The sequence below is a fragment of the Austrofundulus limnaeus genome, unplaced genomic scaffold, assembly GCF_001266775.1.
Source record: "Austrofundulus limnaeus strain Quisiro unplaced genomic scaffold, Austrofundulus_limnaeus-1.0 Scaffold6, whole genome shotgun sequence".
Taxonomy (NCBI): Eukaryota; Metazoa; Chordata; class Actinopteri; order Cyprinodontiformes; family Rivulidae; genus Austrofundulus; species Austrofundulus limnaeus.
The window spans coordinates 3254877-3260527 of NW_013952408.1; positions in this window are offsets into that span (position 1 = coordinate 3254877).

Genomic DNA, 5651 nt, shown 5'->3' on the forward strand with positions numbered 1-5651 from the left:
AGTCAGCGACAACAGCTGTGCGGGATGTTGATGGGCTCATCTCGGTGTCTCAGCGTCATTTTGACCCATTCTTTAGTGCCCACCATGACTTCTTTTTTTCACCCTCAAAGACTATTTCTGCTTTTTCTCCCCACCTTTTTTTTCTGTTTCTTCTACACTTCCCCTGACATGATTCCTTAAATGGGCCTGGCAGAGATCCCACTCTCTAATGAAGGTTTGTGTGCGTGGGAGGAGTACAGGGAGGTGAGACCTTCTTTGGGACCCACTAATCAGCTGAAAGCCAAGCCCAGGACGAGATGCCGGACGGGTGAGTCAAAGCGCTCCCCACACTGGCTGGCCTGGTTGCGGTGTGAGGGTCAAATCTGTTCCATCCTTTATGTCCCAGTCAGTCCTGCAGCCTGATCTCCCTGATCACCTGGCCTGCATTTTTTTTTTTTTTTTGGATAGCTGGTGCCTCTGTGGGAGGAAACAGCTGCTCTATCAAGGGAGCCCCCTGAATGCACCTTCTGCCKTCCCCGAGCGTGCTACCCTTTTCCTTTAATTAACAGTGTCCCAACTCCTGCCACCACGGTCCAGAGAGAGGCCGCTGCAACTGTAAAAGAAGAGGGAGAGTCATCAGAGAGGAGGCGGATGGGTGGCGGCGGTGAAGGTGAGCRGAGTGAAGAGGAGGAGGAGGTAGGATGAATAATGCTTGCATGGCCTGGGAGTGAGGGTTCTTCTTATCCTTCGGAGCCTACCTGATCCACGTGCCTTCACACGAGCACAACACTCCTGCCGTTCTCCTCAGCCGCCTATTTTCCAGGGACAATCCTGAAATAAATTGGACATTCTGATGGAAAGATAGATACTCTTAATTTGCAACGCAGCTGAATGGGTTAGATACCTTTAATTTYAGCTCCAGTCAATGATATTTTGCAATTCTGAGCAACAGTCAGAAAAAAAAACTTGCCAAGGTTTAATTGGGTTGCTGCGTTTAAAACACTAAGAACTTTATTCACCCTGGTTTTTAAGTGACTCTGTACTAAGCAGATTCAAGAAGCGTGCGTAGCATCGATTTAAAGTCATGCATGATACATAATATACAGATAGCAAGAGTGTATGTGATCCGCTAATGTGTTAAATTCAACGAGACATCCACTGATCCTTAAAATCAGACACTTTCCGAGGTGTCATCTGCTTGTGTAAAATACCCTGTGTGATAAGGGTCGACATATAACACATTTATGTGCTGCAGCATTGTTAAATATGGAGGTGAGTGGATTTGATCCCATCTTAAAGTGAAGATCTCCTAATGAGAGTGTGGTAATGAGCAAGAAAAAAGAAATCACTCTCATTTAAGTGGAAAAAAAGTGCAGAAAGGTTTGCTATATTTTCCTTTCATCTTGTGTGGCAGTGCCAGGTGGAAAAAAAAAAGAAGAAAAAAATGTTCCAGGAGATTTTTATGTTCATCTTGGCTCTGTGTTAATACCCACAGGGGATCCTCTTTCTTGGCACGTGCATAGTGGCCACCCTTTTTGCCGTATACGGGCTGCGGAGGTCACAGCTTTGTGAGAAGGACATGAAATAATTTTTGATCACAGTAGGAAACCGTCCCATTGTGGTTAAATATTATTCTTAATGCCAACGAGCCATTGTGTCAGAGACACAAGCTGGTTCTGTGGAATGAATCCACAAACCAAGCATATTTTGGCCCTAATMATAAAGCAGCCAGCTTGCGAATGCAGTTTATCACACCAAGAACATCATGATATGAAATGGATTCAACCGCTTGAGTCGCAACAACAACCACTGTCGCTGAAATAATGCTAGCATCATAGCATCACATATGAGAGTCTAACATCTTGACCTTAGTTTTTATGATTGAGTAAGTAAAGGGGGCAGAATCTGCCAGGATCTTCCCCCAAACGAAGACCCAAAGCAAGGGCACCATCTCCCCAACCCCATAGATCAGCCAGGCCTGAATGTCAAACCACACAGCAGCCGCCGCGGTGCCAGGAGTCCCCTCCTCTCACTCCCTCTCTGGCCCGTGATCTGCTGTCTGGTGACACCACTGTGCTAATGACCTGTTTTGGGATTTGCTCCGTGGGGCTCCTTGGCTTGGGAAGATGGAAGTTGTGGATATTCAGCTGGAAGGTCACTATAGACGATGACCACTCGCTTCCTCCAGTCCGTGACATTCTTTCATTTGACTCTAAGGCCGCTATCAGTCAAGTTTAAAATTTTGCTTCATCTTCTCAGTATTGCTTCTATTTTTTTATTTGCTCAATATTTTGATATAGAGAGACACAGTGTTTGTTTGGATCACATACATATGATAATTTCTTGCTCCAAAGTCTAATTGCTCGACAATTTGGATAACAGCGAAGTTGGAAAGCAGAACTCACGCCTTGCTTGCCAACTCTGATGCCTTGTGATTGTTAGCTCTCCATGTAATTTTTGTTCTTTTTTTTTAATCAGTTTGCTGTGAGAGARCATCTCTGTGCTCAGAGGGCAATGTTTTCAGTCGCTCGTGATCTTGACTTTTTTTCTTCTTCTTCCTCAGCCTCAGGAGTTTGGCTTGTTGGAGCAGAGTGTAAAGCCTCCGGGGAGGGTACTTCGACCTCACTCATGGCTGGTGTGGGTGGCATCCAACTGGGGAGGCTCACAATGGAGAGCGAAACTGAAGATGGTGATGCTTCTGTTGGACTCTCTCAGGACCCAGCCTTCTTCCAGGGTCATGCATTCCAGCAATCTCTGTAATTATAAGCAAGGAAAGGAGAAAAAAAAAAAAACGAAGAAAAAAAAAGTTGTGTCTTCTTGCCTTTCTCGGAATGAACGTGCCCCGCTCCTCAAGGGAAACATTCACATGTCTGAGTTTCAGTAGTTGGATGGGTTTTAATGAGGCAAGTCAAATGTGTGTGTGTGTGTGCTCGGTGCACGTGCATGTCTGTACATCTGCCCTATTCTAACGAGCGTAATTGACCGACCACGCTTTCAAGCCACCATTTTTCACCATGTCTCCGACGATTCGGCTAAATAGCCTACAGTGATTATTAGCTCTACAGGAGACACTTTGTTGGGATTAAAACTTTCTCTGAATTTTAAACTTCATTTACTACATTTAAAAAAAAAAAAGTTTATTCTTTTATGACAATGAGTCTTCGGAGCCAAATGAACAGAGGGTGAGCAGGGGGCACAGGTCAGGAAGAGCTGCTGGAGGAACCCAACACCCGAGGGCCTCGAATTCCACCGAGGGAAGGTTTCACCCTGCTGAGAGGCAGATTGAAACCTCTAATGCTGCAGCACAGACTTTTTTTGGTGAGGCGTCTCAAGGTCTAACAGAAGAAAAAGGATAAAAAGAAAAGAAAAAAAACGGCAAGATGTCTCAGCTCAGTTTTACTGCAAATGTTCTGAGAAGTCTTTGACTTTTCATGTTCAATAACATCTCAACAACGGGTAGCCACAGAAGGACAACACAATTAGAGATCTGCTTTCACGTGTTATGCGAACGACTATAAAAAAAAGGGCAGACAAATCAATAGATGTTTGCGGAAACATATAAAACATGCACAGATAGGAAATTTTTTTGTTGTTGTTTTTTAAGCAAATATGGGTCTGAGAATGGTTCCCTTTTTGCTTACCCTGCAGAGGTGAGACATGAGACAAAAGAAAACATTTTTGTTGATTTTTTCTTTTCTTTTCTTTTTTTTTTTTGTGCCTATTTGCTCACAAAAGTGTGTATTTGATTCTTCTTTCCATATTTATAAGGTGATCCCTGAGGGAAAAGAGTCATGTCAGGCAGTTTTTGGAGCATCATGAGCAACATTTTTCACATGAGGTTTGGAACTATATTGAAGAAGAAGAAAAAGAGGGGGGGGGAAAGGAATAAAAAAAACTTCTAAAGAGGAGCACAATTTTACTTAGAGACTCAACTGTGAGAGCTCTGAGTCAAGTCAGGCCTTGCTTTGTCACTAATGAAAGTAGCAAAGAGCCCTGGAGGACTGCAGAGCACTGTTTGTTTGTGTTTGAGTGTATTCAAGTGATATGGAGGGTGTGTGTGTGTTGGAGGTTTGGGGGGGTAAGGTGCCAAAACTTTGGGAGATCTGTCTGACATAGTGCTGAGACACCGAGTGGGAACTTTGGAGCAATTGTTAGCATTGAAGTTTGTAAGGCAGCTGAGACCTCCTGACAGAATCCGAGCACCTAGCAATAGATGTTTTACATGTTTGTGTTTACCGCCTTTACTGTAGCTTGTGAGGGCGCCGGGTTTACTAAAGCGCGTCGTGTCAATCTGTGTCACGCTTGCGTTTATTGATCTTTCGCAAACATTTTCATGGCAGCATGTGGGTATATGGGGATTTTTTTAAAGAAAGTAAAATAAAATAAAACAAAGATGCAAACTGAACAAACTAATGTTAAACCTTCACATCATAAATAGGTCATAAATTTACAAATCATTGATCAGGGGATTGAAAACGAAACATTTTTTTTAATAAAAGAACAATTTAAATGATTTCCCTTTGACTGTAGCTCTAAATTTTCCATTGCATTTAYATTTCTGCATGCTTGCTGATGACTTTACAAGTCTTTAATGGTATATAAACCCATTATGAGCTCCAAACAGGAGAACAGCAACACCCTATAGAATAAGAGCGAGGTTAATACATATTCACATCATTAACTTTTACAGCTATAGTTAACTTTTATAGCAAATTTTCTGTGACAAAATGAGATTTGTCCAAAGTAAAGGCTATCAAAGGTGGTTGCTAATTTTCCTTTTTGTGTCTATAGAGTTGCCCTTTTGACTGTTTCCATCCTTCCCAATAGGTCTGCAGGCAAAACCTTTTCTTTTTTTCTTTTTCTTTTTTTTTTTTTACATTTGGCTTCATCAGTCCAAACACTGAAAGTGGCGAAAAGCTGTTGCATGCCTGTGATTTTTTTTTTTTAAAAGATGGGGCCTCTGGCAGAGGCTAACTCCAGCCTGCAGAGGGGAAAAGAGCAGAGTGAGGAGCCCACTGCAGGACTCCTCTCTGGATCTCATTTTCACATGGTGGGATTAGTCTGGGAGGGGCGGGGGGCACCCACAGGCAGGTGAGAGTGTTTTCCAGAAGTGTAAGAAAAGAAAGAAAAGGGGAAAAAGAAAAGGAAACATATGTTCACAAAACTATAAATACAGTCACAAAGCACCAACAATGCTACTGTTTCAGACAAAGAAACAGAACTTACAACTAAAATACTGTACATGTCTGAAAACTTACAAATTCAAACTCCACTCTAAACAGCACACAAAATGAAGCATTAAAAAAGTCATATAATCCAACCGTCCCCACCCCTTCTGCTTTTTTATACTTTACTGTGTCAAATCAGCCTTTGAACTGAAACTGATCAACGTAAAAATGTTTATTTTTTGTAGAACGTGTGGAGAAAAAGTGAGAACACGATAAGAAAACTGTTCCTTTGACTCCTGAAATACCAAACTTCAAATAAAAAAAAGGAAAGGAATATATGAAGGTGTTACAGTGTTTTAAATTTCGAGATAAAAGAAATAGCCTACACTGTTTAAGAGTACAAGAAATCAAGACGAGTGACCACTGCAGAATTTCCTAAAAAAAACATGTTTTAATGAGAAAACTTGCTATTTGTTAGTTTTAAAGTGAAAGAAAGAAAGAAAG